Raw genomic sequence first — 12482 nt, forward strand, 5'->3', positions numbered from 1 at the left:
TGCTGAGTATTGTATAGATGTGTTGGCACGTCACTGGGCATGGATGGCAGGGGAAGTAATGATACAAGATGGGGCATAATGTCCAATCAGCCTCTAGGATTAGAAAACTGACTGCAACATTTCAGATATAACAAAGGTGTCTGAGAGTAAAACTGTTCTGGTTGTTCACGGAAACTAATCAGCACTCAGCTTTCATTTTGCAACAGCAGTTTATAAATTGAGAGCTGAGCTCTGATTGGTTGCCATGGGGAACTGAAAAAGTATTCTGTCTTTATTTTGATGCTATTTATCAGTAACTTCTTCTCAGAAAAGCTTGATAGTAAAATAATGCAGCGGTCATATCCCCTCAGCATCATAGCCCCTGCTGCTTGAAACCATCAGAAGGAAACCATCACCTAAAACTGACCAATTAGAGACAAGATGACGAAGCCCCTCCCACTTGAAATTGACCAATCAAGAGGAAGATTATGCTGAAACTGACCAATCAGGAGCAGTGTTATACAACTGTGCCCAATGGAATTGTCTTGGTTATGATGTCACAACCAACTGGAGCCAAAGAATTGTAAACAAGACTGTGCGGCCATATTCCCCCCACAGCAACCAATCAAGAGCCAGATGGTACAGGCCTGCCACCCAATTTGGGTAAAAACTCCAGCGCACAGCCAGTGGGGACCGACCAGCCAGAGGTGCTGCGACCATAGGACGTCTACAGGAGCCACATGAGACCAGGAAAGGACAGAGAAGACATCAACTAAAGAGGAAGAATAATTCACAGGTCACTTATATGTTTTATCCATTGTAAATAGGATGTTATATGTTGTGAGGAGCCATTAGATGGGGGGATTATGGGGGGACACTACTGCTACATACTGTTTGGGGGACACAGCCGCTGCCAATGGGGGAGGGGAGGGTAAGAACACAGTCCCATTGCCATAGGTGGTAGTGTCTTGGTGCTAGTAGGGATCAGTGGGTACGGGCACAGTGCTGCTAAAAGCATTATAGGAGGGGGGAGCCACTGCAAGTGGGAGTGGGTAAGGGCACATTGCTGCTGCCAAAGTGGCGGGTATGGCTATGAATACAGTGCTGAGGCCTAGTAGAAAAGGTGCCATTCAGAGGCGGATGGGAGGTCCTAGGGCCCACTAGTGAAATAGATTCTGGAGGCCCACCTACTGCTACATGGAAATGTTACCTGTATATTCTAAGGCTACGTTCATAGATTGCGTTTCCATTGCGTTTTGAAAGGCACAAAACAGGCATCAGGTAAAATAGATCCCAAAACACATCAGTATTAATAAGTAATAAAGAAAATATCACGTTTTTATCTACAAGCAGAGTGTCCGTGGAGCTGGATTATTTGTATTTTATATACATCAGTATTAATGTATAGTAAAAAGTATTTTGAGAAGTGTTTGTGCAATGCAATGCAAACACATAGGGACAGATTTACTTACCCGGTCCATTCGCGATCCAGCGGCGCTTTCTCTGTGCTGGATTCGGGTTCGGCCGGGATTTATTAAGGCAGTTCCTCCGATGTCCACCAGGTGGTGCTGCTGTGCTGAAGAGCATCATAACGCACTGAAATACACCGAGCCGGGCTGAGTGAAGGTAAGTGCAAGCTCCACGACACATTTTTTGTTTTAAATGCGGCGGTTTTCCCGAATCCGTCGGGTTTTCGTTCGGCCACGCTCCACGATTTTCATCGCGCGCATGTCAGCGCTGACGCCACAAACCGATCGCGTGCGCCACAATCCCGGGGCAATTCAGGGGAAATTGGCGCAAATCGGAAATATTCGGGTAACGCGTCGGGAATACGCGAATCGGGCCCTTAGTAAATGACCGGCAGTATGTGAACGCAGCTTAAAACCATGTGCACGAGATGTGATTGAATTGTGATTTAAAATGCATTTTAGGGGGTTTGATCGCTCCTCACAGCTCCCCTCTCCATAGAAAACTGAATAGCCAGGTCATGGTGCAGTGAGAAACAGTGGGGCTCATTTACTAAAGGTCCACGGTCCGCACTACCCGCGATTTCCGATGTGCGCTGTATTTAAGGGGTTTTTGGCGCACGTGATCGGATTTTGATGCAGTGGCGCCGACTTTCACGCGGATTCGGACAACGCACAGGATTTAACATTCAAAATTGTGTTGCAAGCCATGTACTTACATGCACCGGGAAGAAGATGGTGAACTCTGGCGGCCCTGAGTGGGGAAGCAACACATGTAGCATATCGGACACACGATCTTAGTGAATCATGGCAGCTCCAAATCCTCGTCAGACAATGCACCACGAGGATCGTGACGGGACAGGTAACTAAATGTGCCCCCATGTACTTACTGCACGGTGATTGGGTGCCCTAGATCTCTATAGGGGTCCTGATCTGGCCACAAATTGTAGATCCAGGTAATGGCCCCCTTTATGGTTGTGTGCATGAGGCCTAAGGGTGAAAAGGGAAAAGCTAACTTACCTGTTTTATATTGAGGCCGAGACGTTGATGTGTATTCACAGATCATTACAAGACCTGCACAAGACCTGCACAAGACCTTCAAGACCCTCTTCATCCCTAAAAACCTGCACATGACATTCTCATTTCATCACCGAAGAACTGCAAACCTGAACCAGATACAAACAAGACCTTCATGACTCCCCTCATCACTGAAGACCTGCACAAGACCTTCATGACTCCCCTCATCACTGAAGACCTGCGCAAGACCTTCAAGACTCCCCTCATCACTGAAGACCTGCACAAGACCTTCATGACTCCCCTCATCACTGAAGACCTGCACAAGACCTTCATGACTCCCCTCATCACTGAAGACCTGCACAAGACCTTCATGACTCCCCTCATCACTGAAGACCTGCACAAGACCTTCAAGACTCCCCTCATCACTGAAGACCTGCAAACCTGATCCTCAGAAAATTTAACGCTCCTGAAGCCAGACTCCAGAACTTCTGCCGTGGGCCCAAAGGAAAGCAAGGACTCCACAACGATGAAAAAGAATTACATGAGTATTTTTAGAGATTACCCTACTCAAATCATGCCCTGTCAGCAAGGTGCCACCTCCACCATGAATATGAGCTGAAACCCAACTCATCAGAACCACAATACGTGGCACTTGAAGGTGCAGATTGTTTGCACTGTACTTTAAAAGGGTTGTCCACTTTGAAGGAAATCCACCACTCAGGCAGACACGATTTACACTAAATACACTTACTGGTCGGCCTTTTCTAATGCACTCCAGATTATATCTTGATTAGTCCCGAAACACCTTTATTAGCCAGAAAAAAATAGATTTTTTAAAATATGCTAATTAGTGGCGGGCGCTCCTGTGGACATCACACAAGTGACCTGGCACTCTATCAGTTGCTAATTATGCACGCCTACTGCATGTTATCTTATCTACCAACGCCACTCCCCGAGAGCCAGTGACGTTACCCTGCGCTCGGGAAGTTTTGTGATGACACGGCTGCTGCTTAACAGGGATTAGGACTGCGCATGTGGGAGGCTTCACAAGAGCTGGGTGACATTACGTCTCTCGGGGAGGTGGACAGGAGTGGGTAGACATGATATCACACAGTACGTGTGCATTATAAGGAACTAAAAGAGCTCCAGGCCACATGTGTGATATCCGCAGGAGCGTCTGGTGCTAATTATGATTAATTTTTGTATGAAGTCGATTTCTTAGTACGATCAATTTTAGTTTTTCGGGACTAATAAACATATGTTCTGGAGTGCGCAAAAAAAGGCCGACCAGTAAGTGTATTCAGTTTAACTTGTGCTAGGTATCCTTTAAGCAAATTTCAGCAAATTATTAATATTGTTTGGTTAATGAAAATATATACAATTTTCCAATATAATTTCTGTATTAGTTCTTTGGGTTTTTCAAACATGAATAATTGAAACAGAAATTATAATGGAAAATTGTATACACTTTCATTACAAAAACAATATCTATTGTATACTGAAATTTTCTTTAAGTGGACAACCCCTTTAAGTTCTCTCCCCACTAGTTTATTCCCCTTTGTCCATTTTTCTGCCCTCCATTTTCACCTCACATGAACATTTACCAGGTGATGGTGTGAGGTGGAAGAACAGGGAAAGGCAAGGAGAGTTGGTCTTCAGGTATATTCAGGATGGAGGGGGCACAGCACTTGCACCTGAGAATTGCTCTATACTGGTGGTTCTATTGTTAAAAAAAAGTTTTCATGTCCTTATTGAAGTTTTCCAAATTTCAACAATGTATTATATAATGTGACACAGAACATGGTATATGCACAGTTGTGGTGAAAACAGCCTAGGGACCCTCCCCCAGCATAACCAACACACAGATTAACCAATAACAATACGGTAACACATCGCCCATACATACTAATACACATAGCGATACTGACCAATGACACGTTCTCAATTTAGAATGCAAAAGAAAGGAAACAAGTTCCATAATTCAAATAACATTTTGTTATATTATGAATCTTACATTGGCTGATGGACGAGACCAAAAATCTGATATGTAGTACAGGATGGAGACAACCGTCTGCAGCTCCGGCTCGACTGCCCTTTTCTTTGAGTGGCCCCTCAATGTTGGGAAATGGGCGGAGGACATTGTCTCCATTAGAATGGGCCTCCCTGGTGCTGGACTCCTCTACCAGAGTCTTAGCGGACGGTGATATCACCAGACCCTAGACATGTAGTGGATGTGCGGTGTATATGCACTCAGGGGCGAACTATACGTACAATAACATATCAGTAACATGGGCACTTTTTACTTGCATTTGTCCACAGCCTTTTTTTTTTTTAGATATAAGCAATTTTATAACTATTTTTGGCAGCACATAGACTACAATGCAGTACAGTAACACATAATCACATACAGAACATGATACATGCACAATAGATGTGATACAAACAGCCCAGGCCAAATCCCCCTCCATCCGCAGCGTAACCAACAAAAGTAATAACCAATAACAATATGATAAAACATATCCCATCCATATTTTAATGCAAATAGTGATACCAGCCAATGACAAGTTTTAGGGTAAGAATCCAAAAACTAGTTTTATAAACAATTTTATCACCATTTTTGGGTGCACATAGTAATAATGCAGTACAGTAACACATAATGACATACACTACATAATATATGCACATAACATTCTGATAAGCCATGATTTCTACAATAGCTGATGGACAAGACCAAAAATCTGATATGTAGTACAGGATGGAGACAACCGTCTGCAGCTCCGGCTCGACTGCCCATTTCTTTGAGTGGCCCCTCAATGTTGGGAATTGGGTGGAGGACATTGTCTCCATTAGAATGGGCCTCCCTGGTGCTGGACTCCTCTACCAGAGTCTTAGCGGACGGTGATATCACCAGACCCTAGACATGTAGTGGATGTGCGGTGTATATGCACTCAGGGGCGAACTATATGTACAATAACATATCAGTAACATGGGCGCTTTTTTATTTTTTTAAAACAATTTTATTAACATTTTTGGCGGCACATAGACAGTGATGCAGTACAGTATTACATAATCACATACAGAACATGATACATGCACAGTAGTTGTGATACAAACAGCCCAGGCTAAATCCTCCTCCCTCCCCCGCATAACCAACAAAAGGAATAACCAATAACAATATGATAACACATCGCCCATCCATATTCTCATGCAAATAGTGATTCCAGCCAATGACATGTTTTAGGATCAGAATCCAAAAACTAGTTTTTATAAACAATTTTATTAACATTTTTGGGTGCACATAGTAATAATGAAGTACAGTAACACATAATGACATACACTACATAATATATGCACATAACATTCTGATAAATCATGATTTCTACATTAGGTGATGGACAAGACCAAAAATCTGATATGTAGTACAGGATGGAGACAACCGTCTGCGGCTCCGGCTCGACTGCCCTTTTCTTTGAGTGGCCCCTCAATGTTGGGAATTGGGTGGAGGACATTGTCTCCATTAGAATGGGCCTCCCTGGTGCTGGACTCCTCTACCAGAGTCTTAGCGGACGGTGATATCACCAGACCCTAGACATGTAGTGGATGTGCGGTGTATATGCACTCAGGGGCGAACTATACGTACAATAACATATCAGTAACATGGTCATTTTTTTACCTGGATGTGTCCACAGCTTTTTTTTTTAAATAAAATTTTATTAACATTTTTGGCGGCACATAGATAGTAATGCAGTACAGTAACACATAATCACATACAGAACATGATACATGCACAGTAGTTGTGATACAAACAGTCCAGGCCAAATCCCCCTCCCTCTCCCAGCGTAACCAACAAAAGGAATAACCAATAACAATACGGCCACACACAGTATCACATAGTATCACTAATTCTATTAGGGTGGTGACACACATGCCGCTTTTAGGCCTTTATTGGGCCGTTCTCAGTTCGTGCGTTTTCAGATCGTAAAAAAACGCATGCGTTTTTGACCAGTTTAAATTAAGATAATTGGTCAAACCGCATGCGTTTTTTACGAACTAAAAATGGCCCCAAAACGCCATGTGTGTCACCACCCTTAGTATCTGGATGGGCTGACAGCTTATCTAATCATCCCAGTCTATTCTCCTCCATGACTCCTCTACGTCCTATGGGCAAGATGTAGATGCCACAACCCGTGGATGTGTCCACAGTTTCCATAACATTCTGATAAATTATAAATTTGGATAAATGAATAAGTAAAACTGAACCACCAGACTGGTAGATTTTGATAATATGGTGATATTTTATCCCTGAACCCTAATGTGATTTGAGTGCTGGTAATCTCTGAACAATGCTGTGGAATGTTGTCATCCTATAAGTAATAACCAATGTGAGTCAACGAGGGTTGGACCTTGATTGTTATTGACTTGCAATGTTATGAGATTGTTAAATGAATGATCATATATTGTGAAAAATAAAACTCAATTTCCTTGTATCTGATATCTCTGTTTGTACACACTTAGGCCCCTTCCACACTAGCGAGTGTGATGCGATGAACTCGCATCACACTCGCAACGCAAGCTGCCGGGAACGCACGGCCCGAACGCTGCACCGCGGGAGTGAACTCAGCATGTCAGTTCACTCCCGCGGTGCAGGGTTCGGGCCGTGCGTTCCCGGCAGCTTGCGTTGCGAGTGTGATGCGAGTTCATCGCATCACACTCGCTAGTGTGGAAGGGGCCTTAATGCTTCTAGTACTAATGCAATCATTGTTATTGTACTTACACCTCTTGCCTATAGAGGTTGTACCATTAGGATGGTCAGTGGTACAACAAGACTCCAAGGGGCCCGATGAAAAATTAGGAATGGGGCCCCATATACCTAAACTTTGCTGATCCTCCCCATGTCACAAATTATACTTTGGAATACACACATGCCATAAATAGGCTCCAAACATATACACACATACACTTAGGGGCGGAACTAGAAGAAGCTAGGCCCCATAGCAGATTTCTTGATGAGGCCCCCCTTCCCCTTAAAAAAATATATAAATATATTTGTAAAATTACACACATTTATATATCACTCTAAAAATATGTAAATTTATATACTTATACACACACTTAAAGCTCTACACTCATACACACATTAATATACACAAACATATATGTATACATATTACACGCATACCTAGATTGTATCCACACACATAAAGTATATACACATCAATACATTTACACGTACAGTATACACATTATATATGGCTCCAGGGCCGGCGCTATGGGTAGGCAAAGGTGGCAATTGCCCAGGGTGAGAATATCAGGTGCCATTTTTATATATAAATATCATTTCCGACAGCAGTTTAACAGTTAATATCTCCGTTTTTCTGCATTTTAGAAACACAAATTTAGATTCATATAAAAGAGGAGATTCTCTTCTTTCATAGGAAAAAAGAAGTGAGTTTCTATGAGTCACAGAACCAGAGATACAGCTCTCTGAAGTGTCTCTTCAGATTCTTAGCCATCAGGCTGCAGGGAGTATTAGCTGCACACAGGAGCTGCTGCCCCTCACAGATAATGGAAATATTCACTTTATATGTTACTAGTACTACATTTTGAGAAGGGATAATATCAACTAATATTCATGTTTTTAACCCTTCTCTATGCAAATCTAAGAACACACTTTGGGCCACATGTATCAATCGTTTTTTTTCTGTTGTTTTTGCGCCTTTTCATTCAGGCGCACCATTTTTTGTGCCATTTTTGCGACTAAATGCTAGCTGCGCAGCAAAAATAAGCAGCTTTCCCTCATTTATCCTAGCAATCCAGATGTGTTGATGCATAGCTCCCAACCGTCCCGATTTTGACGGGACTTTCCCGTTTTTCGTACCCCTGCCCCGCGTCACGGGCAGCTATGATATTGTCACGGATTTCCCCCCCAGGTCCCGCTGTGTCCCGGACAGCATAGTAAATACTTTGAAAGTCTGAACTCACAGTACAGAATGGCTTCTACAGACATCGGGAGGGAATCCTTTTCAGAGAAGTGTCGGGCTTAGCGCAGAGCTGGGACCACGTCATCAGCTTCAGATCTGTCCATATATGGTCGCTGCATCTCCTAGGGTTCCCCAGAGCAGACATCGGGAGGGAATCCTTTTCAGAGAAGTGTCGGCTTAGTGGAGAGAGCAGGGACCAAGTCATCAGCTCAGATCTATATCTGTCCATATATGGTCTCCAGGGCTTCCCCAGACACAAGCTCTTTATATAATTAAATTAAATAAAGTTTTGGCCAGGCTGAGATTCGAACCTGGGACCCTCTGCACCATAGACAGGAGCCTAACTAACTGAGCTATAAGCCCAGTGATACAGAGCTGGGAATTTCTGGTAAGTAAGACATGTTATCTGCCATTTACACTGTGACACAGACTAATGCACTGATATATAGGGAGGGATCTTCTCAGAGATTATTATTGTAATTATTGAGACTATTATTATTATTATTATTATAAATTTTATTATTATGGAGATGATTATTAATAATGGTAAAAATAATAATAATCATCTCAATAATAATAATAATAATAATAATAGTCTCAATAATTACAATAATCTGAGAAGATCCCTCCCTATATACCAAGGCAGTATATGGTTCTTAGTTACCAAAATTCTCCACTTGTTAATCACTAAGGTTATAGCTCAGTGGGTTGAGGCGCTGTGTTATTATTGTACATGGACACTGCAGGTTCTGGGTTCAAATCCCAATGAGGATAATTTCATTTTTTTTTTAAATTATGATTTTCATTATTTTTAATATGGCTAAAATTTGGGGCGTGGCCAGGGAGTGATTGGGGGTGTGGCTTAGGGGGATCGCCGCGGCACGCTACACGTGCCGCCATTTTGTCCCTCTTTCCTTTTCCCAAATGTTGGGAGGTATGGTTGATGTGCCTAATGATATTCATCACTTGCGACTTTTCATTTCGGCGCTAAAACGGGCGCAAAAACACTCCAGCCCGGAGCTGGCGTTAACTGAGAAGAAAGCAGAACAGCTCATGTCTAGCAGAAAAGCTCATCCAGACACTGCAGACACTAGAACAGATCATACAGACATGAGATACTCTGCAGACACTAGTACAGATAATACAGTCATTAGATACTCTGCAGACAGGAGCTACAGACTCTATTTACACTTCATCACCTTCTATTTACAAAACATTCTGCAGAATCCTCAGCTCAAAGAGAGAAGAGAACGTTAGAGAATGTTGCACATAGTACTGACAAGTGTCCCCCATGTAATTCTGCACAGTATCACCAGTGTGTCTGAGGGGGATACTGTGCAGAATTACAGGGGTGCAGCAGGAGACCAGCACTGGGGGATCCCCTCCAGGAGAAGCCACTGCTGAGGAGGTCACTGGGTGCTGGGTGTCACACACCTGGGTGCTGCTGAGGAGGTCACTGGGTGCAGGGTGTCACACACCTGGGTGCTGCTGTGAGTGTTATCTTCATGCTGGGATGTGGGAGAAGCAGAGAGGAGCTTGTAGCAGGATCACATGTAAGTGCCTGAATCTAACGCCTAAATTACGCCTTAACTGCGCCAAAATTGCGCCTAAACTGTGTTAAAGTGAAGTGATTAATAAGAGGCAGGAAATTAACTTATCACAGATGGTTGTAGCTTGTGATAATTCTGGAAAACAGTGCACCAGAATTTAGGCGCAACTACTACACTTAGGCGCACAAAAGTGATAAATGTGGCCCTTTCTCTCTTATTCCCTTTTATTTTGTGATAGTTATTTTTTGTTGGGAAAATTTACTGATACGATGAACATTCAATCCTCTTCGCCTAATGTGACTACACAGCGACCAGAACATGTCCATAAAGTTATATGTAACACCAAAAACACACACATGTCCTGGTATAAAGTTTTTATTTCCCATCATCCTCCATTATTTACACCCATGTTATGACGTTCTCACTCTCATTCTTATGAAGCGCAGAGGGTTCTGTTATTGTGCGGATAATACAATGGCGCACATCTAAACTTGACTTTTATTATCTCATTAGAGGGGTTTATGGATATATAGTTATTTATTTGGGTTACCATTGTGTAAGGAACAGACAATGATACATCTGTGTGAATTTTCTGCAGTTCCCTTTGCTGCATATTTTGGTGAATATACACATGTGGGGGATGTATGGTCTCCTTACATCTTACTGTTTTAGGAAAGTAGATTTTCTTTATATAAGTATCTGGATTTGTACATATTTTAGAGGAAATTTTGAATGTTAATTGCCAAATGCATCGGCTTGTTGTCTGCTTTCAAAATTCTATAGGTTTTATGGCGCCTTTACTTTTTATTCTGTTTTATTGCTATATTGTGCAGGTTGTGACTGTCTAAAAATGTCTAGCTGAAAAGCAGATATCTAGTTATTACAGTTTTAGTGATATTATGTGGATTTATTTATGTGAACATATCAATAGGGCACATTTGTGAACTCTACAAATGTCCATGTATTACATTTAGGAGATGTGAAGGTAAACATTTTCTGTTTGGATCAAATTTTTTGCCATCAAGGTCAAATTTTAAGTATTTTTAACCGGTTAAGGACCGGGCCCTTTCCTGTTTTTTCATGTCCATTTTTCACTCCCCACCTTCAAAAATCTATAACTTTTTTATTTTTACACGTAAAGAGCTGTGTGACGGCTTGTTTTCTGCGTAACAAATTGCACTTCATAAGGATGGTATTAAATATTCCATGCCATGTACTCGTAAGCGGGAAAAAAATTCCAAATGCAATGAAAATGGTGAAAAAACGCATTTGTGCCGTATTCTTGTGGGCTTGGATATTACGTCTTTCAATGAGCGCCACAAATGACATGTCTACTTTATTCTTTGGGTCGGTACGATTAAGGGGATACCAAATTTGTATAGGTTTTATAATGTTTTCATACATTTACAAAAATTAAAACCTCCTGTACAAAAATAATTTTTTGATTTTGCCAACTTCTGGCGCTAATAACTTTTTTATACTATGGTGTACGGAGCTGTGGGTGGTGTCATTTTTTGCGAAATTTTATAATATGTTCAATGATATCATTTTTAGGACTGTACGACCTTTTGATCACTTTTTAACGATTTTTTTAGGGCACTATTTTCCGTTACGGGGTTAAACGCATTGAAAAACCGTTATCATATTTTGATAGATCGGGCATTTTCGGACGCGTCGATACCTGATGTGTTTATGATTTTTACTGTTTATTTATATTTATGTCAGTTCTAGGGAAAGGGGGGTGATTTGAAATTTTAGGTTTTTTTATTATGATTTTTTTTTTAACTTTTTTTTATTTTTATTTATACTATTTTTCAGACACCCTAGGGCAGTGATGGCTAACCTATGGCACTGGTGCCAGAGGTGGCACTCAGAGCCCTTTCCATGGGCACTTAGGCCATCACCAGAGATGACTCCAGGTATATTCCTGCAGTCCCAGACAGCCCAGGACTTGCTGTGCACTGAGCTATTTTAAAGGGGCAGCTGTACGTGGGACTATTTTCTGCTTTATTGGTGTCCTCAGGTGCTGGTATCAATGAAAACTGTGACAGAGAAGGGAGTATAAATCACAAATTAAATTTGTGTTGGCACTTTGCGATAAATAAGCAGGTCTTTGTTGTAGTTTGGGCACTCGGTCTCTAAAAGGTTTGCCATCACTGCCCTAGGGTACTTTAACCCTAGGTTGTCTGATCGATCCTACCATATACTGCCATACTACAGTATGGCAGTATATGGGGATTTTCTTCCTCATTCATTACAATGTGCTATCAGCACATTGTAATGAAGGGGTTAAAACGAAATAGCCTCGGGTCTTCGGAAGCCCATGCTGTGAAAACACCCGCGATCGGTGCTAGCACCGGTCGCGGATGTTACCGGTAAGCCTTTGCTGCAATATGCAGCAAAGACTTACCGGCTATGGAGAGGGCTCAGCCCGTGAGCCCTCTCCATGCAGCGCGACGCGACCGCCGCCGTGAATACACGGCGGGCGG

The 12482-nt window shown here is 42.2% G+C and overlaps 1 long non-coding RNA gene across 1 annotated transcript; it reads left to right on the top strand.

Moving 5' to 3' along the window:
• The first annotated feature begins 251 nt into the window (after positions 1 to 251).
• Positions 252 to 6954, top strand: LOC140077274 (uncharacterized). The gene is made up of 2 exons (XR_011849748.1): positions 252 to 775; positions 2507 to 6954. It is a non-coding gene; the product is annotated as an uncharacterized lncRNA (long non-coding RNA).
• The last annotated feature ends 5528 nt before the right edge of the window (positions 6955 to 12482 follow it).

This window comes from Engystomops pustulosus, chromosome 9 (assembly GCF_040894005.1).
Source record: "Engystomops pustulosus chromosome 9, aEngPut4.maternal, whole genome shotgun sequence".
Lineage (NCBI taxonomy): Eukaryota > Metazoa > Chordata > Amphibia > Anura > Leptodactylidae > Engystomops > Engystomops pustulosus.